This window comes from Lissotriton vulgaris, chromosome 3_1, assembly GCF_964263255.1.
Source record: "Lissotriton vulgaris chromosome 3_1, aLisVul1.2, whole genome shotgun sequence".
NCBI classification, from domain to species: Eukaryota; Metazoa; Chordata; class Amphibia; order Caudata; family Salamandridae; genus Lissotriton; species Lissotriton vulgaris.
Window position 1 is genome coordinate 363,928,055 of NC_141689.1, and position 26,220 is coordinate 363,954,274.

Consider the following 26,220-nt stretch of genomic DNA (forward strand, 5'->3'; position numbering starts at 1 on the left):
ATACTAAATGCTATCCTAAAATCATTAATATTGCGCCTTTTTATAGGAGGAAGCAAAAGTGCCTGATATACATAGACTGTAATGAGTGGCTGTGGCATAGGTTGGCCCGGAAATGAGTCAAGGTTTACTTAGAAGCCCGGTGGAAAGCACAGCAGGTATTTAATGGTGTCGGCCCTATATCGAAACAGTAAGCTGCGCTCCCAATGACCCATTGATCTAGCGGGGTACCCTGCGGTTGGGCTGTCTATTGTGATGTTCAAACACGCTGCCACACTCGTCTCTCCCCCCCCCGCCCCCCATCTATGGTCATTCTTTCTGTGTGAGTGGGTTTAAACAGGGCTTGTTGTAACTGTTTTTTGCTTATCCTAATATTGCCCACGGGGTCCGTAAAAGCATGCCGATAACCAATCTTTTTGAAGCATGATTCCACTCCGGCCAACAAAGGAATCTCAAGGCCCTTGTCACAACTAAGACAGTCCGTGATTATGTCTCTAGTAAGGCTCACCTCCTTATGTTTGCCATACTGCTAACTATAATAAGGGTGGTTGGACTCTGATATAATCTATTTATAAATTCACTGTGGCAGATTAAATGGGACGATGACATTGGAGCTGCCAGAACCTTTCAGCAGAAACTATTTTATTCAGTCTGAATAATATTACATTTGGAGGTGCCCCATACCTCTGCCCCATATGTTGCTGTCAGGGTACACTGCATGTTATAAATTTGCAGGAGGGTCATACGTGTCCCCCACCCCTAGGTTGAGCTAGGTTGAATAATGAACCAATGTGAGAAGTTGGCCTGGCATATGCTGTCCACTATTCTAGTGGGCACCTTGCACCAGTCCAGACGAACCTTATTGATGGTAGGTTAAAGACAACCTTTATAGAAAGCTATCTTAGTGGTGGTTGTGGAGAGCAGCCTTCAGGCTAAGTCTTGGAGGAATGTAAAGCAGCTTAATTTTCTAGTCTATAATCTCGTGAATGACCAAATGAAAGGAGAACCACACCAGGTATATATATAAAATATATGTATTTATTCTAAACACATCCCACTAGTCTCTTTATGAGGCTGGAGGCAAAAGTACATTCAGTAAACTTAATAACATACAGTAAATTAGCACAATATACATTGAGTCCTAGGGGCGTACCAAACCATATATTAAGAAAGTAGTATAAGAACCAGAACTTGCATAGCTACAAAGTCCTATAGCCCGTAGAACCGCTGGGACCACCAGGAACCACCCAAGGTAGTGGCACAGGGGACCCACGGGGGACGCATGCAGTGTCTAAACACAGCTGCCAATCACCATTAACTTCTATGGGAAAAGTCGCATTTAGAAATTTAAAGATATAGGACACTCAGAGGAGGACTTTCAGCAAACCTCTTTAGACTTAAGGGGTTCTATAGCCAACACCCACAGGAGCATCGGAGTACTCAAGTTACCTCACCCAGGAAAGTCGGGTGCATAGGTGTCTTTTGGTGTCGGGTTTTGTCGTCGTTTTCAATGGCGATCTGCTGCAAAGTGCTGCTGCTGAAGAAGTGGAAAGTGTACGGTGTGATCTAAACCTGGATTGAAGATCAGAAAAACCTGAAGGCACAGGGGCCAGAGTCTGAGTCACTAGCCAGTGACCAGGGGCATGATAGTTGGATGCCCACCACTGTGGGTGATTTCAGGTGAAGAAGGTGAAACTTGTCTCTTCAACCACGAGGACCAGGAGGCGTCGACAATGACCAAGATCTGGAATTGAGTTGTCCCACAAGGGGTGTCGAGTGCTGCGGTGTCGGTGCCCGGATTGGACCCAACAAGCCTTGGCAACAGCAACCCACACAGGAATCAAAGAAATTCTTCGGTGTAGACCAGCAAGGTCCGAGGGACTCACCACTTGGTAGGGAGTCAGAGCACATCTGGAGCAATTAGGCAAGCCCAAGGAAAATCAGAAAAGCCTTCGTGGAAACCCACCAGTCGACGACCTAGGGATCACAAAGGAGCCTCGAGCGGAAATGCAAGAAGTGGGCTCACGGAACACTTGTGGAGTGTAGGCCCACAATCTTCCACGCAGATGGTGCGCCGGGATTGTGCTACAAGTAACCCAAAGTACAACTTCAAGAAAGCTTGGGAAATTAATGCACTTAGCAAACGTGCACTCTGTCCAGGGGTTCTGGTTCCACGTCACTCGTGAGTGATGTGGGTCTCAGCTTTGCTGGGGACTCGGGTCCGCCTTTGAGGAGTCTGGAAATCCTCTTACTAGGCTGCAATTACTTCGGAGTCCGGCGGGAGCTTCGGAGATGCAGACCGGCAAATGCTTCATTGGTGCCTGCTTGAGCAGGGGAGTCACTCCTTGACCCCAAGGGAGATTCTTCCATCCTCTAGTCTTTAGTAGAGCATCAAAGTTCCAGGATTCAGTTTCAGAGTTTCGTCCCGGTGTAATCTAAAGTCCTATTGCCAGGGGTCCCTTACTTATACTAAGAAAAGGGGTTGGACATACTCTGGGGACCCACCTATGGGAGGGTCTGGAAAGAGGGGTGGCTACATCCATTTTCTTTGTCCAGCCCCTGCAACCTTTTTTGAACTGGGCTATGCACGGGGACGCCAAATGTGCCCCCAGTGCTGACTTCACAGCACCCACCCAGCCCCAATACACTAACGCCTTTCTGGGAGGTGTTTGCACCTCCCTGTGACAGGAAACCTATTGTCCAGGCCTCCCCTGCCGGAGTTTTGGTCAGAAGCAGGAGGCCAGACTTGTGTCTGTGGATGCAGCATCCATTGTGTGATGCCAGGGTTCTTTTAAACTATTACTGGTTAGACCAGTGTGCACATGTCTCTCCCTCTAGAAGGGTGGAATTCTACCCTTGCCGCCAGGACTGGTCATGGGGTAGGATTTCATAGTGTTTGACTCCAAACACAACATGTTTTCATGCAGCCATTCCAAAGTTAGCATTTACTGCGAGGTTGTAATGTACTTAAGATTATATGGTCTGGCTACATCACAGAATAGCCTCAGAGAATAGGCTCAGAAGGCTGCAGAGGGGCCCAGCTCACACATGGGCACCCTCTCACACAAAACCAAACACTCTGCCTTCAGGATTGATAAGACCTGCCATAGGAGTGACTGATAGGTATATATGAGTCAGTGATTAAAGGTAGATATCGGTAACCTATACCTTAGTAAGGGGTGCATGCAGCACCTTACCCAGGCTGCAGCAGCAGTAGTGTGGTGTCATTTTGGAAGGCTTCCCAGGGGTGGCATAATACATGCTTCAGCCCCTGGTAGGCCTCTGGGGTACCTATGCCCTAAGTACCTAGTGTACCAGAAACTAGGGACTCACAAGGGTACCCCAGTAACCAAACTGGAGTGTACCTAAAGTACATGGGATAAATTTAGAGAGGAAAGAAGATAGGCTGGGGCCCTGAATAGCAGGATCCCAGCCAAAGTAAGTCGAAAACCATCAAAACACCAGGAAAAAAGTGGGGGCAACCATGCAGTCAGATTCTACCTTCCTACATAACCCCCCAAACGAAAGGAGATGAGGCTAACCTTGATCAGGTGAGCCTTTATTGACTAAGTGGCCATATAAGGAAGTACCTGCATTAGCATGGATATCCCCTGTCGTATGGCCCACTAAGCAATCCCTCACCCTAAGGGTATGACAGGGTCTCCACCATGGGGACTCACTACCTGTGGTGTGTTTTGGTAAAGTAAAAGTCTGGTGAGGTGTCTGAGTAGGTAAGTGAGGTCCCACTAACGTTGGTCTCAGCTTCCTCAGATCACTGGTCACCATGGTGGCTCTACTTTCCATGACTGCGTTGCATCTTGCTCTAAGGATCAACCTTTGGCTGTCTACAGCTTGGGGTTGGGTCCCTTTAGTTGGAACACTGGAGGGACATGATAGGTTTGGAACCACTGGGTCCCAGGTTTGCCTTTGCCCAACAGAGTCTATCTGGGGGCTATTCAATGTCAAAAGGGATCCCTCAGGGGTTGAGGAATTTTCACCAAGCTAGGGCAACTAGACTGGGTGCCCCATATCTGCTGATGGGGGGGTTCCTTTGGACAGGGAGCCCTATTGGGTCCACTGACCACCCTGACCTCTGCAGCCCTGGGCTCACTGAAGCAGGGTAGAGAGGGGCAGGTTATCTGCTCCAGAGTGAGTACCACCTTGGAAGGATCCACTGCCATCAGAGGTGTTGCCAGGACAGGCCTGACTACCTCTGGGGCGGTTCCTTCACTAGGGGTAGTATCAGTTCCCTGAGGAGGCTGACCCTTACTTATAGTCTGGGGGGGAAGAAGAATGCTCTTCATCCCTTGTGCAGTCTTGTGGAGGAGATTGGGCCATTCTTTCAGGCTCCATCACTCCAAAATTTCCCTGGGGTTGGGCTGTGGCCCTCACAACCCCGCTAACTTTCTCAGGGATGCCCAGCATTCTCAGATGGGCTTGGGCTCAACTTCAGCCCAGGCTGAAATCTCCAAATAATTGCCCAGTAGGTAATCTACAGGCAAGTTTGGGGACACTGCCACTCTTTTTGGGTCTGTGACCCCTCCCCAGCTGAGATTGACTATGGCCATGGGGTGATCTGTTCTAACAACATCAATGTTGGTCACCTGGTATTTAAACTCAGGTAAAAGCTGTTGAGGGGGGACTAGTTTCCCGGTGACCATGGTGACACTAGCCCCTATGTCCCTGAAGGCCACATATTTCTGACCATTGATTATGGGCTCCTGTCTGTACCTGCCCAAAGCATTGGGACCCATGGTAAAAGTGGCAAATCCCATGCCACCATCACAGACTAAGGAGGCTTGTGAGGGAGACCTGTGTAAACTAGGGTCCACCTCTGTTACCCGTGAGAATGCACCTAACTTTTTGGGTGCAAAACTCCCGCCTGGGGGATTACTACTAGTAGTACCAGGAGGAATGGTAGTGTTCGTTGGAGGGCATTTTTTCTTTATTGGCAATCCTGGGGCATCTGGGATCAGTTTTCCAGTGGCCAGGCTTTTTACAAACATATCAATACGGTTTCTTTTCAGGAAAGGAAGGAGTTTGGGACCAATCCCCAGAAGTAGGTTTTGTGGGCCCTGTAGAGGACTTTTCTTTTGATTTATCCCTACCTTTCTATTGGGACTTTGTAGACTTTGTAGAATCTTTCTTCTGGGCACCACCTTGATTCTTAGGCCTTACTCTGTTTCTGACCCATTTGTCTGCCTTCTTTTGCAATTCTTGGGGAGAGGTCAGATCAGAATCCACCAGGTACTAGTGTAAAAGCTGGTTATGACAATTATTAAGGATCTGCTCCCTCATATTTAATTTGTACAATCCTGTGAAACCACACACCTTACTGCCAAGTATCCAGCCTTGGGAGCACAATCTACAAAGTCAACCCAGTCCTGAGTCTGTGCTTTTGGGTATCTCTGAACTTAATCATGTATTGTTCAGTGGTTAAGCCAAACCATTCAATCAGAGCACTCTTCTGGACTTTATAATTATCAGCATCCTCTTCTCTAACAATGAGGAGCTTGCCTCTACCTTTGTCTGCAAAGGAGAGCTAAAAGAGGGCCGTCCACTGCTCCTGGGGGACTTTCTGAACTATGCATGCCCTTTCCAGTGCAGTGATCCACTTATGGATGTCATCTCCACTCTGGTAGGGAGGGACAATTTTATATAAATTCCTATGGTCATGAGATCTTTCTCTACTACTAGTTAAGTTGCTGCCACCATGGGACTCTAGTCCCATCTTTTTTTCTAGCTCTTTCAAGCTCTAGGGACTCCCTTTCTAAGGCTACCTGCTCTCTTTTAATGCTCAGCTAGTGTTCCTCAATTCTCATCTGCCTTTCTCTCTTCTCCTCAGAGGTGTCCCTCCTATGAGAAGAGACAGAGGTCTCTAGAGATACACCAGAATGATTAGATTCCGGCTGGGATAATAAAGAGAGGGCCTCCCTGGCCTTCATCCTCATTGCCAAGAGGAGCTGCATTGTCCAGGCCGAGGTCATTGTCACCTTCCTGGCCAGCATCAGAGTCTGAGTCCTGATGGTTTGTCCACTGGGCTCTGGCTCCTCTGCTGACCCATCCCCACTGCCTGACCCCTTAGGTTCTGAAGCCTTTCTAAGATCATCTAACAGTAGTACCTCCTTGAGGCGTTGGGTATTGGCACGTTTGCCTGTCTTCAACTTCCTCATAGTACACAGAGCCCTTAATTTTAGGATGGGAATGTGTCATACTTGAATGCCTGTAACTTACTGACATCTGGCAGGGACTCACTGGTTCTTGGCCTTTAAAACATTACTAGTGAGGTGTGGTGTATTCACCTACCTACTCTAGTTGTTACCTACTAAATTCTCCTAAGTTGTAGAAAGGGTGTGCTTAGCCCTTAACACACAACTCTAAGTTCAGTAGAACTTACTGTATTTAAGCGTTTATTATATGTATCGCCGGTACCTTTACTGGTTTTCAAATAGTCAATCACTTGAGATTATCTGGTAAAACAATGGCAAGCTGGAATCCCACACGCTGCACACCAATGTGAGAAGTTGGCTTGGCATATACTGTCCACTAATCTAGTGGGCACTTTCTACCAGTCCAAACGACCCTTATTGATGGCAGGTTAAAGACAACCTTTATAGTAAGCTATCCTAGTGGTTGCTGTGGAGAGGACCCTTCAGGCTAAGTCTTGGAGGAATGTAAAGCAGATTGCTTTTCCGGTCTATAATCTTGTTTGTGACCAAGTGAAAAGGAGAACCACACCAGGTATATATATATAAAATATATATATTTATTCTAAACACATCTCATTAGTCTCTTCATGAGGCTAGAGGCAAAAGTATTATCAGTAAACATAATAACACACAGTAAATTAGCACAATATACGTTGAGCCCTAGGTGCGTATCAAACCATATATTAATAAAGTGGTATAAGAACGACAACTTGCATAGATACAAGGCCTAGAGCCCGTAGAACCGCTGAGGCCACTAGGAACCACCCAAGGTAGTGACACGGGGACCCACGGGGGATGCGTGCAGTGTCTAAACACAGCAGCAAATCACAAATACCTTCTATGGGGAAAGTCACGGTTGTAAATTAAAGATAAATTACACTTAAGGGAGGAGGTTCAGCAAGCCCCTTTAGACTTAAGGGTTGTATAGCCAACACACATGGGAGCACCGGAGTACTCGAGTTACCTCACCCAGGGATGACGGGTGCATAGGTGTTTTCTGGTGTCGGGTTTTGTTGTCGTTTTCAACGGCGATCTGCTGCAAATTGCTGCTGCCGAAGAAGTGGAAAGAGTCCGGTGTGATCCAAGCCTGGATCTAAGATCAGAAGAACCTGAAAGTAAAGGGGACAGAGTCTGGGTCACTATCCAGGGACCAAGGGCACGATAGTCGAATACCCACCAATTTCGGTTGATTTCAGGTGAAGAAGATGAAGCTTGACTCCTCAGCCACGAGGACTAAGAGGCGTCAACGACAACCATGATCTGGAATCGAGCTGTCCCACAAAGGATGTCGAGTGCTACGGTGTTGGTGCCCAGATTGGACCGAACAAGCCTTAGTAACAGCAACCCACGCAGGAATCAAAAAAATGCTTCGGTGTGGACCAGCAAGGTCCGAAGGATTCACCACTTGGTCGGGAGTCAGGGCACATCTCGATCAACCAGAAAAGCGCAAGAAAAATTAGAATGGCCTTCGTGGGGACCCACCAGTTGATAGACGAGGGATCGTAAAGGAGCCTCAAGCGGAAATGCAAGAAGCAGGCTCACGGAACAATTGTGGAGTGTAGGCCCACAATCTTCAGTGCAGATGGTGCTCAGGGCTTGTGCTACAAGTAACCCAAAGCACAACATCTGGAAATCCTATTCCTGGGCTGCAATTACTTCGGAGTCCGGCCGGAGCTTCGGAGAAGCATACTGACAAATGTTTTGTTGGTGCTTGCTTGAGCAGGGGAGTCACTCCTTGACCCCAAGAGAGATTCTTCCATTCTGTAGTCTTTAGTAGAGCAGCGAAGTTCCAAGATTCAGTTTCAGAGTTTCTTCCAGGTGTAATCTAAAGTCCTGTTGTCAGGGGTCCTTTTCTGATAGTAAGAAAAGGGGTTGGACATACTCTGGGGACCCACCTATGAGAGGGTATGGAAAGAGGGGTGGCTACACCCAGTTCCTTTGTCCAGTTTCACGCCAGAGCAGGTGTAGTGTAGTTCCTATTTTCCCAATGGGCCCTGCGCATTGGAATAACATAAACAGTAGTATCGACGTAGAAGTGCGGACCTTCCAGGCCTCCACTGACTATGCTAAACTTAATTGGGTTTGTTACCAACTAGCTCAGAGGTCACTGGAAACTTTCTTGACTGAATAGGAAGTGATCAGCTTCCCTGGCACAGCCAAGAAGGGATTCAGTTTTCCAACAACCGTGCAACATGACAACTTTGCTCCTCAGATCAAGAGTCGATCTCTAGGGTCGTGTGAAACAATAGACTGTTATTTTACTCAGTCAGTGGTTGTGCAGATTACTTTCACAATATGTAGAGAATAGAGAGACGGGCGTTTTCAATAAAGGGTAACATTTATTGAACAGTCTTTCTTCTCGTACAAGAGAAATGAATTGCCACAATTGCAAGACTTGTTATTATAAAAAGTACGTACAGTAAGATGAGTATTGCGAAATAATACTGTAAAAGCATTGATATGGTTTCTTAGCCATACAATGGTTTAAAAGGATAAAACATACATTCAGCTAAAATACTCAACTGGTGCTTCTAACTACGCCTACCCCAGTGTACCTGACCTAAGCCTAATACTTGGGAGGGGAGTAAGTAAGTAGCGTTAAGTTAAGTTGGTTTTGCCAAGGTTTGCTTCAAGAATTCTGTCTAAGGGTTTAGTCAACACCATACCTCTGGAATAGAATGATGGAGGTCTGGTATCTCCTTCAGGGGGTCGATATCCCAGTCACCCGCAAGGGTAGACTAGGATCGCCGGAGCTGGATTTCTCTGCAGGAGAAAGACAGCGTCTCTTCTCAGCGCGTCGAGGAGGAGGAGGAGGGGCAGCGTCTGCGGGCAGCTTGCATCTGCTGGGCTCTTGCAGGGGGACGGCTGTTCAGCTCCTAAGTTCACCACACCATCGTTCGCTAGTTAGCAGCGATAGCAGTAGCGATAGCAGCTATGGTATCATCAGCATGACAGCTACTTCAGCAGCGATGGCATTAGCGTAAACAGCAGCAACATCAGCAACACAGCATTTGCTTAAGGCAACGTTGGTAATATTTATACCTGAAAGGTGCCTTGTTTGACGTAAGTTTTTGGACATAAGACGTCAATAAAGATGTCACTAGGAAGTGATCGTCTATCAGTGCTCATTAGAGTTCGATTACTAATCAAAACACAGCAAGCGGGGATTTCCAGGTCGCTGAGTTTTTATCTTGTTGAAGAACTCGGAGTGTTAATCTAGGAATCTCAGATAGTAACTTCTGCTATGTCATTGCACTAATTGGTTGCAAAGGAAGTGGCAGAGAAAGCGATTCTGAAATGTGGCTCTGTTCGTGTGAGGCCAGAGACGAGTTTCTGAATATTGCACTTGAACGGTTATGCCAATATAGGGAATAAATGGATTTATAGCCGAATAGGGGCATAAGGTCACAGTATCGATCAGGGTCCTAGATTAGAATGCGACACAGGGTCTGGTAGCCCCTGCAAACAGTTTGAAATGGGTTATGCACAGGGACACCAAATGTGCCCCCAGTGCTGACTTCAAAGCACTCTCAGAGTGCACCCACCCAGCCCCACTACCCTAAAGCCTGTCTGGGAGGTTGTTAGACCTCCCTGTGACAGGAAACCTATCTTCCAGGCCTCCACTGCCGGAGTTTCGGTCAGCAGCAGAAGGCCAGACTTGTGTCTGTGGCTGCAGCATCCATTTTGTGATGCCAGGGCTCTTTTAAACTATTACCAGTTAGACAAGTGTGTACATGTCTCTGCCTCTAGAAGGGTGGAATTCTACCCTCGCCACCAGGACTGGAGGGGGGGGGGGTAGTATTCCAAAGTGTTTGACACCAAACACAGCATGTTTCCATGCAACCATTCCAAAGTTAGCATTTACTGCGAGGTTATAATGCACTTAAGAGTATATGGTCTGGCTGCATCACAGAACAGCCTCAGAGAATAGGCTCTGAAAGCCGCAGAGGGCCCCAGCTCATGCATGGGCACCATCTCACACAAAACCAATCACTCTGCCTTCAGAATTGATAAGACCTGCCATAGCAGTGACTGATAGGGTTATATTTCTCAGTGATTAATGATAGATATAGGTAACCTATAATTTAGTAAGGGGTGCATGCACCACCTTGCCCAGGCTGCAGTAGCAGCCCTGTGGTTTCAGTTTGGAAGGCTTCTCAGGGGTGGCATAATACATGCTTCAGCACCTGGTAGGCCTCTGGGGTACCTATGCCCTTAGTACCTAGTGTACCAGATATTAGACACTCATAAGGGTACCCTAGTAACCAAACTGGAGTGTACCTAAAGTACTTGGAATCAATTTAAAGAGTAAAGCAGATATCCTTGGCCAATGAATAGCAGGACCCCAGCCAAACTAAGTCAAAAACCATCAAAACACCAGGAAAAAAGTGGGGGCAACCATGCAGTCAGATTTGACCTTCCTACAACCAATAGCTTTTGTTAAAGTAGTCCTGCAATAATTAAATTAATAGCTGGCCTATGTTGTGGCTTGTTGAATTTGACCCTTTTTGCAGGGTTATCCCCCAACCTTTTGCTTCTTCCTCCTATTTTTTCCCGAACTGTTGTTGTTGGTTTTAGGACTCTGGGCACTTTACCACTGCTAATCAGTGCTAAAGTGCATATGCTCTCTGTGAAAATTGTGAACATGATTGGTTATCCATGATTGGCATGTTTGGTTTACTGGTAAGCCCCTACTAAAGTGTACCTGGGCCTGTAAATCAAATGCTACTAGTGGGCCTGCAGCACAGATTGTGCCACCCACATGAGTAGCTCTGAAAAGGTAACTCAGGCCTGCCACTGCAGTGTCTGTGTGCAGTTGTTAACTGTCATGTCAACTTGGCAAGTGCATCCAATTGCCAGGCCCAAACATTCTCTTTTCTTACATGTAGGGAACCCCTACGGTAGGCCCGAGGTACCCCCCTGGGCAGGGTGCAGTGGTTGTGAAAGGTGGGACATGTACTGGTGTGTGTGACATGGCCTGATAGTAAAATACTGCCAATTTTGTTTTTCATTATTGAAATTGTTGATAAACGCGGCGATTTAGGCTGCCGGTGTTCAAGTTCAAGTTCAGGAATTTGTATAGCGCACTACTCACCCAGAGGGTCTCAAGGCGCTTGGGGGAGGGTTGTGTATTACTTATCAAATAGCCAGGTTTTAAGTTGCTTTCTGAAGGAAAGGTGGTTCTGTGTAAGGCGGATGTGAGTGGGGAGAGAATTCCAGGTTTTGGCTGCTAAGTAGGAGAAGGATCTTCCACCCATGGTGGCTCTGTGGATGCGCGGAATTGCGGCGAGGGCTTGATTGGATGATCGTAGTTGGCGGGTGGGTGTGTAGAAGGACAGACGTATGTTGAGGCATTCAGGTCCTAGGTCGTAGAGGGCCTTGTGAGCGTGGGTGAGGAGACGGAACGTAATTCTCTTGTTGACGGGGAGCCAGTGGAGGTCTTTCAGGTGATCGGTAATGTGAGCTTGACGGGGGATGTCCAATTTGAGTCTGGCTGAGGCGTTTTGGATGCGTTGGAGTTTTTTCTGTAGTTTGGCTGTGGTTCCGGCGTAGAGAGTGTTTCCATAGTCCAGTCGGCTAGTGACCAGTGCGTGGGTGACAGTCTTTCTTGTTTCGATGGGGATCCAACGGAAGATTTTTTGAGCATGCGAAGTATGTTGAAGCATGAGGATGAGACGGCTTTGACTTGTTTGGTCATCGAGAGGGAGGAATCTAGGATGAAGCCCAGGTTACGTGCGTGGTCTGTAGGTATATGTGCTGTACCCAGGGCCGGTGGCCACCATGAGTCGGGAATGAACCTAGGATGAGAACTTCCGTTTTGTCCGAGTTTAGTTTTAGGCAGCTGACTGTTGACAGCTTTCTCAATGACTTTGGCAGGGAATGGGAGGAGTGAGATGGGGCGGTAGTTCTTAAGTTCAGAGGGGTCTGCTGTGGGTTTCTTCAGGAGGGCGCTGAGTTCGGCATGTTTCCAGCTTTCTGGGAAAGTAGCGGAGTTGAAGGAGCAGTTGATGACATCGCGGAGATGGGGTGCGATGATGGAGTCTGCTTTGTTAAAAATGTAGTGGGGACAAGGGTCAGTTGGCGATCCTGAGTGGATGGAGTTCATCAGGCGGATGGTGTCTTCAGTAGTGATTGGGTTCCAGGCGCGAAGGTTCTGAGAGTTCTGTTTTGGTTCGGGGGTGGGTGGAGAGGGCTGTTCTTCGGACTGGTTCTCAAAGCTGTTATGTATGTCGGCGATTTTGTTGTGGAAGAAAGAGGATAAGGAGTCGCAGAGGTCTTGGGAGGGACTGATGTCGTTCGTGCCGGTGGTGGGGTTGGTAAATTCTTGGACGATGTTGAATAGTTCTTTGCTGTTGTGGGCATTGTTGTAGAGTCGGTCCTTGAATGCTGATTTCTTGGTGGATCGGAAAAATTGGTGGTGTTTGCGGGTGGCGGCCTTGAAGGTGGTCAGGTTGTTAGTGGTTGGGTTTTTTCTCCAGGATTTCTTGAGAGTACGACATAATTTTTTGGATTTCTTAAGGTCATCGTTGAACCAGGGGGCCTTTTTGCTGCCAAGTTTGATTTGGTGGTTTTTCAAGGGTGCTAGTTAGTCAGCGCTGTGGGTTATCCATTGTGTGAGTTTGGTGGCAGCTTGGTTTGGGTCTGATGATATGGCAGGAGGGTTTTGGTTAAGCGATGTGAAGAGTTGTTCGGCGGTGATTTTGTTCCAGTTTCTTCGAGGAGCAGGTTGTGGGGGGTTGTGGGTCAAGGTCTTTTTGTAGTTGAAGTGAACGCAGCTGTGGTCCGTCCAATGGAGAGCTGTGGTGTGGTCGAAGGAGATATGCTTGCTGGAGGTGAAGATGGGGTCGAGCGTGTGTCCGGCAAGGTGGGTGGGGGTGTCAACAAGTTGTTTGAGTCCGAGATTGGCCATGTTGTCCAGAAGGGTGGTGGTGTTGCTGTTGTTTTTCTTTTCCAGGTGGAAGTTGAGGTCTCCCAGTAGAATGTAGTTCTCGGAGGTGAGGGCATGTGGGCTGATGAAGTCTGTGATGTCTTCGTTGAATTGTGTGCGGGTTCCTGGTGGTCTATAGATGAGGGTGCCTCTAAGTGTGGTCCTGGGGTCGGTGTGGATCTGGAAATGGAGGTGTGCGGCGGTAGAGAGATTATCGTCGGGGCTGGTCGTGATTCGGATGGTGTTCTTATGGACGATGGCGATGCCTCCTCCTGTTTGGTTGGTGCGGTCTTTTCGGATGATCTTGTAAGCGTCCGGGATGGCTATGGCGATGTCGGGCGCTGATGAGGTGTTCATCCAGGTTTCTGTAAGGAAGACGATGTCCGGCGATGCCGTGTGGAGTAGGTCCCAAAGTTCAGTGGCGTGTCTGTGGACCGAGCGGGTGTTCAGCAGGATGCACTTCAGGTGGTTAGGGTCGGAGTTGATTTTGGGGGAAGTGCATTTGGTGTGGTTCCTGATGCAGGTGAACTTGCAGGGGTGGCAGGCGAATGGTCCATGGGTGAGTCCTGGGGTGGCTTTACAGCATTGTGGTGTGCGACCGGGGTTGAGGGCAAAGAGGGTTGCGGCGTCGTATGTTAAGCGGGTGTAGAGGGGTTTGCAGGGGCCAGGAGGTCTGGCCCTGGGCACGGGCCAGGCGCAGACGGGCGTAGACGGGCTTACCTTTGGCACACCTTAGGCGCGTATGGGGCGCGACCGCTGCGCGTGAACGCTGCGCGCAAAAGCATCTGTCATATGTGGATGGTGGAAGGGGGAGGGGCTAGGGAGGGTCAGCTGTGAGGCGGGAGCGGGGCGGAGATCCGGGTAGGGAGGCACAAACAACAACAACAACAGCTAAGACAAAATGGCAGCGAGCCAAAAATCACTACAGGATTGGGGCACAGGCAGCGGCACAATCAGGCAGAATTAATAATTTTCAGCACAGCACAATTGAGAACAATCAGGCGCAATCGGCACGATTTCAGCACAATCAGGCAGAATTAATAACTTTAGGCAGCACAGCAATAGCGGTAGTGAGGCGAGCTTGCAGGCAGCGGTGTTGCTGTAAAGCGCTACGATACCTCTTGGAGACAGGGAGCAGCGTGAGGAGCGGCCGTTTCTGCTGGAAGCAGGGCGGGTGTGTGCTCGTCTTGCTGCTCATTTTAAAAGCTGATTTTAAAAGTTGTGTGAAAATTTAATTTTGATCGTGCAAATTTGTATTGTGTTCTGTGCTTGAGGGAACTAGATCTTGACAACCTACTTACTTGTTTCTTCAACGCTCTTGACCCCGTTCCGCCCTGGCATTGTGCTGTTTGTGCGGAGGGTCGTTTAGCCGAGCGCCATTTCCTGCTCCTGACACCACTTCCGCCCTGCCCCTCCACCTCGCAGGTTAGTGGTCTATTGGCTGCAGAATTCTTCTTATTTTAGGCGCGACAGCTGCACCTTTCTCTTGATAAACGCGGTGATTTAGGCTGCGGGTGTGTGCAGGTTAGCGGTCTAGTGGCTCACTTCCTGGTCTGTATAACATGGTGGCCTGGCGGAAGCGCAGCGGACGAGCGCAGCGGGCGCGCCAACTTCGAGCTGAAGTTGCGCCTAAGTTATGCCCATCTGCGCCAGTCCGCGGCCGACCGGTCCCTGGGGCCAGTTATAATGCCCAGCTCATCACCTATTCCTCTGCTGACCTCCTAATGTTGCGCCGCTCGGTGCCCCTTCAGGCCCGCGCTGCAAGGGCAGCCCAGGATTGCGGCATACTTGCTCCCTCTGATATTTCTGTATCAGAGATTCCCTCTCTGTGTACTGAGCCGATACCATCTCGCCTTAAAATGGTAACATCAGGGGCTACTCCATTGACCGTGATTTAACTTAATACTCGGTCAATGGTGAAACATCAGCGCGAAATTTTCCAGCTGCTAGACGATAGAGCTGTGGATATCCTCCTCTTATCTGAAACCTGGCTGACTGAGGATTCAGTCCCTGATATCCTTGCTGCTATCCCCACCGGCTATTACATTCTGCAATCTAATCAGCCAGCTGGGAAGGCTGGGGGCGGGGTGGCAGCCATTATTCGCTCCCAGCATATTTTTACAACCTTAGCTAGTGCCGTGATCCCCAAAACGGAATGTCTCATTCTCAAATTCTCCTCTCCTAGGTCCTCTTTCATTTGTGTCCTTGTGTATAGACCCCCGACCACATGCCCTTTTACCCTCAACAGTTTGGCGACCTTATCTCCTAACTTATTAACCATGCTAAGGTTATCATTATTTAGAGATTTTAATTACTGGCCCTCTGACTCCCGGGAGAGTCGCCTCTCGGAGGAATTCTCTGATCTTTTATCAGGTTTGAATTGTTGTCAATATGTCAAAACACCCAAATACTGCAAGGGTCACATCTTAGACCAAGTGTGGACGGTCAATCTTGAAATTTCGTCCATTATAGTGTCCCCTTGCTCTTGGTCAGATCATTGTTTTATTTATTTTTCCCTTAACCTGACTATTCCCAGTCGCCCCTTCCCTACTACCAATTTCTCCGCCCGGAACTGGAAGAGAGCCAATCTGGTGGAACTTCAATCTATACTAGCTTCCACAGTCCCTCCGACCTCTGCCTTGGTGACCCGCCAGGCTTCTCTTCTTGAACAATGGCTGCTGTCTGCCTGCAATATTGTTGCCCCGCTGAAAATTATAAAAACCATGCGCCCCCATGACGCCCAGCGGTGGTTCACGGATCAACTAAAGGTGGATAAACTAGCTTTACGCCAGGTTGAGCACCGTTGGAGGCGTAATTATGATCAACAACTCAAAATTGAGTTTGCGGATTGCCGGAAAGCCTATAAAAAATCTATCTTGCTGGCTAAGACAACCTACTTTTCCCTAAAAATTATGGAGTCTGCCTCTAAGGCAAAGGATATCTTCTCCATAGTAAATGAGCTCTCCCTGCCAGACCGTGTTACTTCCCAACCCCAACCGACACAAGCTCTGTGCGATTCCCTCAATTCCTATTTCTTTGACAAAATCATCACCATTAAGAACAATATCCCCTCGCCTTCATCCTCTTCTCCTCTTCCTTTACCTCCCAAAAATCCCTGTTGTCTGGACGTTTTTCCTCCCATTTCCCTCACGAAGTTTTATTTGCTACTGCACAAAGTGAGCTCCGGCTCCACCAATGATTGCTGCCCACCTCAAATCCTTAAGGAAATCTTTCTGGCCTGCCCTGACCCTCCATTGGCACTACTTAACAACTCGTTGGCTACTGGGGTGGTCCCGATACTAAAAAAGACCAACGCTGACCCTACGGTCTTGAGCAACCACAGGCCCATCTCCCTTCTCCCCTATTTAGGTAAAATTCTGGAGACGTATGTCACTCGCTGCCTGAGTGCTTTTATTGAGAGCTCGTCTTTTTTAGATGCCCAGCAAGCCGGTTTCCGGCCGCTTCATTCTACCGAGGCGGTCATTGTGGCTGTGATGGATGCCTTGAGAAAGGGCGCCGACAATAACATCTCCCAGGCACATGTCCTATTGGACCTGTCGGCGGCCTTTGACACAGTCGATCATGCAATATTGATCGACCGTGTCAATAATGCCGGCATCCAGGGCGTAGCTCTCGATTGGGTCAGATCTTTTTTGGATAAGCGATCCCAGGCAGTGCACCTGTCTACCTTCTCCGCATCTTACTCCCCCCTATCTTGCGGAGTCCTACAGGGCTCCGCCCTATCTCCTTTGTTATTTAATCTCTACATACAGCCCCTAATAGCCTCTCTCCGCAAATCCTCGGCTACAATCTTTAACTATGCAGATGATCTGCAGCTAATTTTTCCTATTGACACTTCCCTATCCTCTTGCACTAGCTTCCAAACTACCATGCTTGATATATCAGAATAGATGTATCACAGTCAGCTTAAATTAAATTCCACTAAGACCGAGCTTGTGTTGGTAGGCGGGTCAGCCAACCCATGGAATGCCAGCTTTTGGTCTCCCTCACTAGGGTCTCCACCTTGCCCCGTCAACTCAGTGAAGAGCCTTGGCGTAGTCATTTCTGGTGATTTATCCATGAGGCCTCAGATAAATGCTGTCACGTCATCCTGATTTTCCCATCTGCGTAGGATACATAAGATCAGTAGGTTCCTCACCAGAGATGCACTTATACTTGTCATCATGGCTCTCGTTATGTCCAGAATTGACTATGCCAACACTCTGTATGTGGGAATCCCTGCTTACCATCTCCACAGGTTGCAGCTGGTGCAACATCAGGCAGCACGCCTAGTTCACCATCAGCCTAAACACCAGCACGTTTCGCCGCTGTTGCGGAGCCTGCACTGGCTCCCGGTGGCTAAGCGTTGCACCATTAAACTTGGCTGTACGATATTCAAAGCTCTGTCTGATCAAGCTCCTGCCTTCATCTCTTCTAGTCTGAAGCGATATGTGCCCCTGAGAGTTCTCCGCTCCACTTCACACAATCTTCTAGTCATTCCTAAAATCAAACGCAAAAAGCACGGTGGTCTCTGTTTTTCTTTTCTGGCCCCTAAAATCTGGAATTCTCTCCCGACTGCTTTCCGACACTGCCCTACCTATGATTGCTTCCGTAGGATGCTGAAAACCTTCCTCTTTCAGTCAGCGTTCGAGTAACCCCCGTTCCTGCCCTCCGCATTTGTTATGAGCGCCATGAAACCATCTGGTGACCGAGCGCGGTACAAATAATGTTAACATAACATAACATAGCAAGTCTATCTTGCCCCATAGGACAGGATGGGAGTTTATTGATAACATCTTATAAATATAACTTCCCATTGGAACAAGATAGAGGAATACAGTTTAGGCTCTCTGAAGTCAGAATTCTATAGCACATCTTTTAGTAAAGATGGTTTTTAAATTGTGTGTTTGAAAATGCCACTTTTAGAAAGTAGGATGCTTCCAAAAGGGGCAACGTTGGTGCCCCTGCTGTTGCACTGCAACAATGGGGAGACTTTCCTCCAAAGTAAACCATATTTCTTCCAGTGATCAATATTAATGCCTTGTAAATCAGTAGAGTAATCCAAGTAATCCCAGTTTATTCATTCACTCCGGAGACAGCCTGAAGGTAAAAGAATGTTTATTATGCATTTTCAAATATCATATGTCGCCAAATGAGCTTAAACATTGATAAGTGCTTTTAACATTCGTTCGAGCCAGCACAGTAGAAGCCAATGCATTTCGAACTCTTATTATAAGTTCTTCCTCAAGGGCACTGTAATAAATCAAAAACGTTGTATGAACAATGAGACTGAACCGCAAAATGTATACTGACTATAAATGTAATGATATAAACAAAAACCTTGCAAGAAAAATTACCATGACCCACCCTCTGCTGCCCTCCCCTAATCAACTCCCATATATAGTTAATCGAAATTATGTAAAGTCCTCTCCCCAACCCTTGCGCTCTGCAGGCATAAAATCAAAAACGTTTCCCACTAATTCATCCTATTTACTTCCCAGTGCTTCTTACAAAAAAACAAAGACACAATATTGTCCAAATGTTCTCTCCTTTCCCCATGCTGCTCTAACATTCTTCCGAATACAATGATGTTCACTTTACCTCACTGCCGAACCCGGTGGCTTAAAATATGCGTGTCTTCTTACGTGTATAACAAAAGTGAACCAACCACTTGCCCACCACAATCTTCTTTAAATCTCACACGCACATGTGTGCAAAATAAAACCCTTGATTGGCTCCAAACCCCGTGACCATTTGCGTTCATAATGTTCGTTCAAGCAAAAATTAAAAAAAACTGAAAGCAAAAAACTAACACTCCCATAACCCACTTCTGCAGTGATTGAAACCTATAAACTGGACTAAAAATAACTACATCCCTGAATTTGCAACATGACCAATAACTGAATAAACGTTAGGCACACAATATTTCAAGTACTTGCAGCATAAACACATGAAGTGTTAGAAAGTAGGCATTTTCTTGTTTATCCATTCTGTCTGCCTGTCCTGTTTGAGTATTGACTATGTGGTTTTGGAGTGACATGATTTGGGGATGTGCATTCACTCTAGACAGCCATTGAGGGGTTTGAGGTGTACTTGGCCCTTCCTGGATGACTAAGAGCTGGGCTGAATAGACTCTGGCTGAATTTAGAGTAGTGGGAGGAGATTTCCTTGCACCTGAATAGGGCCAGTCTCCCTTGCACAATGCTGCCTCCACCCCCTGTGGTCATACTGCACCAGTAAGGACAGAACTGGTTTGGACTGGGCTCAGAGATCCTTGCACACAGAGAACAAGTACATTTCAGGGTATAAGTGTTAGACCTAAAACCCCAGAGATTTAGATCACTACTGGAATCAAGAGGAACCTTTGCCAAGGAGCAGAGATGAAGAGCTGTGAGGAGGAGTACTGCCCCTTTGCTGTATGCTGTGTATGGATGGCCTGCAGTTGCTGCATCTGCCAAGGAAAGGACAAAGGACTGGACTTTGCTGTGTATCCTGCTTGTGAAGTTTCTCCAAGGGCTTTGGTGTGCTTGCCTCCTGTTGAGAGGTCTCAGGGACACAAAAGACTTCCTGCAAATCTGATGGTGCTGCTGGACTCTGCCAACTGTGAGTCCTACCTGTGCCCGAGGTGCCTCCTTCCAGTTACAGGGCTTCAGAGGTGGGTTTTGCAGCTAATTTCTGCAAGAAGTGACACGAAGCATCGCAAAGCCCTGCAAAGTCTTTCGGATCTGACGCCGGAGGACGCAAAGCCTCGCCGAGGCCCAGCGAGCAAAGCAAAGCCTCGCAGCACCCAGCACCGATGCCGGACAGCACGAAGCCTCGCAAAGCGACGCATCACCTCCGATGTGTCATGCATCGTACCTAGGCACCAAGTTTTTCCACGCATAACCCGCAGACCATAATCGTCTTTGATTTCATCGCCTCACTTCCCCCTAAAGTCCGAATTCAAAGCATCACTTCTCCTGTGTGCAGCAGAACTGTCACCTAGCCTCCCGAAGGATGCAGGAACTGACACACTGCTGTGTTTTCTAACGCTTCCTTTCTCTGCGGCTGTTTGGTCTTGTGAATCTTGATGCATCTTCAGGTAATTTGTGAGAATTCACGCATCCATAGGTTTCTATGGACCACGTTGTTTGAAACCTTTTTAAAGTCATATTCATATTACATGTATGTTGGAGTTTTGTCATTTTTAGTCTTGTGAAGTTTAGATAAAGATACTTTATTTTTCCTAAACTGGTGTGGTGTCCAGATGTGGTGTTATCATTGTATTACTGTGTGTTTTGAGTAAAAATACTTTACTCATTGCCTTTGGGATACATCTGTCTGCTCACGCCAAGCTACCCAGGGGGTTGAGCAGGGCTTATCTAAAGTGCGTATCCCCCTTACCCTGACTAGAAGCAAAGGTCCCTATTTGGACAAAGGTATCTACTTCTGCCAACTAGAAACCCCCATTTCTAACATGGCTCATGTAACATTTTAATTCTGTAGCCAAAAATACACCAATGTCCATGGTTTCCCATTTTCATTTTCTAAATGGTGAACTATAAAAATCCCCTCCAAATGCCAACATTTCAAGACACATTTTGGGAAGAAAGGAATTTCTCTGGTCTTGATAGATAACAACCATATAATGTGGCAGCTATAATCCTTAAAACATTCCATGTTGTGTTATTTTTTCTTTCTTTTTTTTTCACAGACTACAAACCGCCCCTCCAAAGACAAGACATGAAGGAAGAGAAAACTTGCATTGTTTTGACACCTAATTTCTGCTCCGCAGTCATTATTATAATTACAGGCTTTTTGTGGGTCTCAGGTGACTGTTTTGTTCGCCTTTAGAGCACTTGAAAGGCCAATATTGTTGGATCAAAAATATCGCTCTTTGTGGAGGAATTATGCCATCTCCTTTAATGCAACAAAGATGCCTGTGCATCTACTCACAGGGTTGGAATGCTGTAGTGATTTGAACAGCAGCATAATTAACTATTATTAATAACACTGTGCCAGGACATTATAAAAAAGACTCAAACGAACTGAACTCAATTTCGTAAAACTTTTACAAGCTATGTTATTGTGAAAGAGTTTGAGCCTAGATTCCACCGACTCCCATACTGTGCCGCACTCTTCCACACCTTCTCAACTCCTGCCAATTTCCCCAAGACCCACTGTGGTTCACGGGCTAACATTTACCATCTGCTACCAGCAACTGGTAAATGTCAGTGCATTTGTCCCTGGAATCGCTTCTGAACTCGTAATAATGCACAATGGGGCATATTACCAACCAGTAGCGATATTTATCGCTAACTAGGCTTAGCAACGATTTTTGTATCGCTAAGCATTGTCGTGTTCTATCTAGGACCCCGATCAATATTGTGACCTTATGCCCCTATACGGCTATAATCAATACATATCCCTATGATGGCATAAACGATCAGAGCCATATTTCAGTAACTTGTCTCTACAGCTCATTACAGAACATGACACAGCAGAAGCCACTTCCTTAGATTCCTAGATAACACATCGAGTTCTTTCAATAAATTAAACCCCCAGCAACCTGGGAAAGCCCTGCTTGCTTTGTTTTGATTAGTAATAGAACTCTTGCAAGCACTGTAAGAACGACCAGTTCTTAGTGACATCTTTATTGACGTCTTATGTCCAAAAACTTACGTCAAACTCAGCACCTTTCAGGTATAAATAATACCAACGTTGCCTTAAGCACACACGATGGTGGTGGTGAATACAGGAGCAGAACAGCTGTCCCTTGCAGAGCCCAGCAGATGCGAGAAGCCCACTGACACTGCCCCTCCTCCTCCTTGACGCGCTGAGAAAGACGCTGTCTTTTCTCCTGCCGAGAAAATCCAGCTCCGGCCTTTCCAGCATACCCTCGCGGGTAACTGGAATATCGAGTCCTGAGAGGAGATACCAGACCTCCAACATTCTATTCCCGAGGTACGGTGTTGACTAAACCCTTAGAGAGAATTCTTGAAGCAAACCCTTGGCAAAACCAACTTAACTTAAACTGCTACTCACTTACTGCCTCCCAGGTATTAGGCTTAGGTCAGGTACACCGGGGAAGGCGTAGTTAGAAGCACCAGTTGAGGATGTTAGCCAAATGTATATATGAATGTATATATTTTATTCATTTTACTATTGTATGGCTAAGAAACCATATCAATGCTTTTACAGTATTATTTCGTAATACTCCTTTTACTGTACGCACTTTTTATAATAACAAGTCTTGCAATTGTGGCAATTCATTTCTCTTGCATGAGAAGGAAGACTGTTCAATAAATAATACCTTTTATTGAAAACGCCCGTCTCTCTATTCTCTGCATCCTGGTGAAAGTAATTCTGCACAACTGACTGAGTGAAATAGCTGTCTATTGTTTCACACGACTCTAGAGATTGACTCTTACTCTGAGGAGCAAAGTTGTCATGTTAATGCGGTTGTTGGAAAACTGAATCCCTTCTTGTCTGAGCCAGGGAAGCTGATCACTTCCTACTCAGTCAAGAAAGTTTCCAGTGACCTCTGAGCTAGCTGGAACAAACCCAATTAAGTCTAACATAGTCAGTAGAGACCTAGAAGACCGCACTCCTACGTCTACACTGCTGTTTATGTTATTCCAATGCGCAGGGCCTATAGGGAAAATAGGAACTACACTACAGCATCGCCGGAAATTATTGCTGAGATAACGTGCTATTAGCAACGTTTATCTGCAAAGCGATAATTTTTCCGGCTATAGCGTGAAAATCGCTGAAAATACAGCAATATTCACGCATTAGCGACGAAATGCTCTTAGCCATGTTATCCACTTCCCATTGGATAACATGGCTAAGAATTGGTCTGAGCAGGCGTTAGTTTTTGGCGATAGCGGGAATATTTCCATCGCTACGCCCGCCTTTCTAATAGACGATAGAGACGTTAGTGACTGCTTTCATTCGCTAACAGGTTGGGTACGCCCACTTTGCATGTCATCAGCGATAAATATCGCTGACATGCAAAGCGGGCCCCAAACCGCTCGCTATCGCCTAAAAGCTGTCGCTAACATCAGTTAGCAACAGCTTGCTAATATAGCAATAGAATTATCGCCGCTTAGCGGCCGAAAACGGTCGCTAAACCGGCGATAATTGCTCATCGCCCCCCTTGGAATATGCCCCCATGTCTTTTGATCTGGAGTGAACCATAAGCTTTTGCGTTTACCAAAAATATGTATAATATACTTACTTAAAGAGCTTTTAACCAACCTGCTTTATTAATTAGTCTGTTATTATGAAATTCACATTTTAATTCCACCCACTACAGCAAACAGCATGGGGGCAGGGGCTGGCCTACTTCAGCAACTGGCTATCTTCACTGTGGGTAAAGGCATTCTACTGGGTCAGAAAGTGCCAGGACTATGTAAATGTTTGTTGTTTGAGACAAAAAAAAATATGTTTTTGTTTTTAGGCATTTTTTTTTTAAGATTGGCCAGGGTCTGGCAGCTTTTCTAGCAATAAAGTTTGGCAAAGCCATGATACATAAATGAAGCCGTCACAAAGCCCAAAGGCTGGCGGCATGCCTTACCCATTGGTTTGTCAATGCTTGTTTTTCACTTGTGGCTTTAGAATACTTGGTTTTGCATGATTGGCAGTTCTTCAAGCCATCGACCAAAAATCATTGTGGTAGCTAAACATCCTAAAGCCACCATAGGAGCCTTTTTAGCAAAAGAGGTAAATAATTTAATGAAGTTGAATGCAAACACCAAGGACCATTCAGAAGACATGCTCAATCCCAAGCTCAAATTGGAAACCTACTAACTACTGCATGGTGCAGTAATTAACTAATGTGCAATTATCACACAGTTCCAAGTAGCAGACTTTGGAATGATGGATAGTACATTTATTTTCTTCTCTGCTCCCAAGTACATAACATGGGTTTCCCTGTAAATTTAAAGCAGGAGGAACCCTCAGCAAACCAGGATGGTAAACTCCGAAGTCTGATGCAACTTGCCCCCAATTTATAATACAGTTTCAAGCACAAATGCATGTTTATACTCAAAAAGCCCATTTGTAATCAGGGCCCAATTGTTTCATCACAATATTTTTCAAGGGCGCATAACTAGAAAGACACAACATTCATCAATGTAAGAATGTCTTACGCTGAAAGGAATAACCCCCATTTAAATAATTGATCGAGTTGGTTTCACATTCTTCATCTCACCTAGCTCCTTTGGAAATCGATTCAGTACAATATGATATTTAAAAAAGTATTTACTGTCATCAGAATGGGTTAACATAGATGATGATTTAGGCAGCCCTTCTAACCGTGTGTGTATCCGGAACAATTAACTGACCTGTGACTTTCACTCTAATCATTTTATACATGATTCAGGAGTGGTGCTGGAACTAATTTTAAACTGGGCGTGCTGCAATCAATGTTACATCACCTAGGCCATAGCGACCGTGAAAAACCCAAGCATCACACAAAGAATAAGAATACCAAATGAGCCACGCCAATTCTGAAGAAGAATTGTAAAGGTGTAGCAGGTAGCCAGTGATGCAATTAGGCGAGTACACTGTCTCTAACATATTACTAAAGCATGGTGGCAGTGCACTGTCATTTACAGAAAGCACATTTTCCACTGAATTGGTAACAGAATTTGCACTGACATGCAACTTTACTGATAAAACTATATTGGGCACAAATGAGGATGTATGTAAATTGGCTTTTGGCACATGTTTATCATTTATACATCACCAAGTGTCTTGCGTTGTTTTGATTCTATTAAAATCATTATTTCTATCAAACTTCAGAATTACAAATAAATGCTTTATTTTTGTCTTGGTATAATTTGGAATATTTTAAGTTTATTTACAGGTATTTCAATGTAGTTGTATGCTCCAAAAAAACTCCAACTTTGCTGTCAGGGTGTTGGTAATGGCCCTTTCTGCAGGGTCATCCCAATCCTTCCTTTTTCCTTCCTCCTCCCATTTTTCCTGAATTTGTTTTTGTAGGCTTTAGGACTCTGTGCATTTTACCAGTGCTTATAAGTGCCAAAGTGCTTGTGCGCTCTCCTTAAACATGGTGGAGTTTGCTTAAACCCATTCGGTGTATGTATTTACTTATAAATTCCCACTAAAGTGCCCTGCATGTCCCAAGGGCATGTGAATCAAATGCTGCTAGCGGGCCTGCAGCACTGATTGTGCCATCCATTGAGGTAGCCCTCTAAACATGTCGCAGGCCTGCCACTGCAGAGTCTGTGTGTAAAGTTTGAACTGCCATGTCTACCTGCCAAGTTAAATCTCATGACAGGCCCAAACCGTTCCTTTTAGTAATAATAAGTCCCTCCTAGGGTGGGCCCTGGATGGCCCAGAGGGCATGGTGCAATGCATTTAAAAAGCAGAACTTGTACTTTGGAGTTTGCATGTCCTGGAAGTGAAAAACTCTTAAGTTCACTTTTCAGTACTGCAAGGCCTATCTCTCTGTTACGACCTAGCTGGGTGTTCTGTTGTTGTCATGTGGTGGGATTCTAGTTTGGAATGAGACCTTTGGTTCGGCAGTTGCTGCCTGGACCCGGAGGACGTCCGATGTAATAAACTCACCTCCTGCTTCCAGCGTTGTGTCTTCATTTCAATGGCCACAAGTTGGTCCGACGCTTCCAGCTCCTCTCTCCGGTGCTCCTGTGGTGTGTCCAGCCGCTGTTTGTTGTCCTGAAGCCTCTTGCATTTCAGATTGCTCCACGGAAATTTATGAGTTATTGGTGTTGGCTTATTTCCTGGCACGCCGTGTTTGGACTTTGTTTCCTGGTCTTCTGCTTGCTGCGTACCTTTGATTGATGACTGACTTCATCGATATTCTGAGGTCAAAGAAGCGCCTACGTCATTAACCGTGAGTGTTTGACGTGCGTGCCCCTTTCTCCACGCGCTTTTCCAACGTGCGTTTGTGTTGCTTGGAAATCCATCTCCTAGCAACAGCATTGACCTGCGTTCCCTGCTGAATGGCCACGCAACATGTCTACGTTTAACATCAACGTAGCGGCCATATTGGATCCTTCTTTTGGCATCTGGTTTCCTTGACAACGCGCATCTCCAATCGGTGATGCGCACACTTTT

General features: G+C 46.5%; 1 protein-coding gene across 2 annotated transcripts in view; it reads right to left on the bottom strand.

The window, feature by feature from the left end:
* The window catches only part of LOC147726460 (complement component C6-like), a 1,142,533-nt gene that overhangs the window by 541,095 nt on the left and 575,218 nt on the right, over positions 1-26,220 (bottom strand). The gene's annotated exons all lie outside the window — the stretch shown is intronic.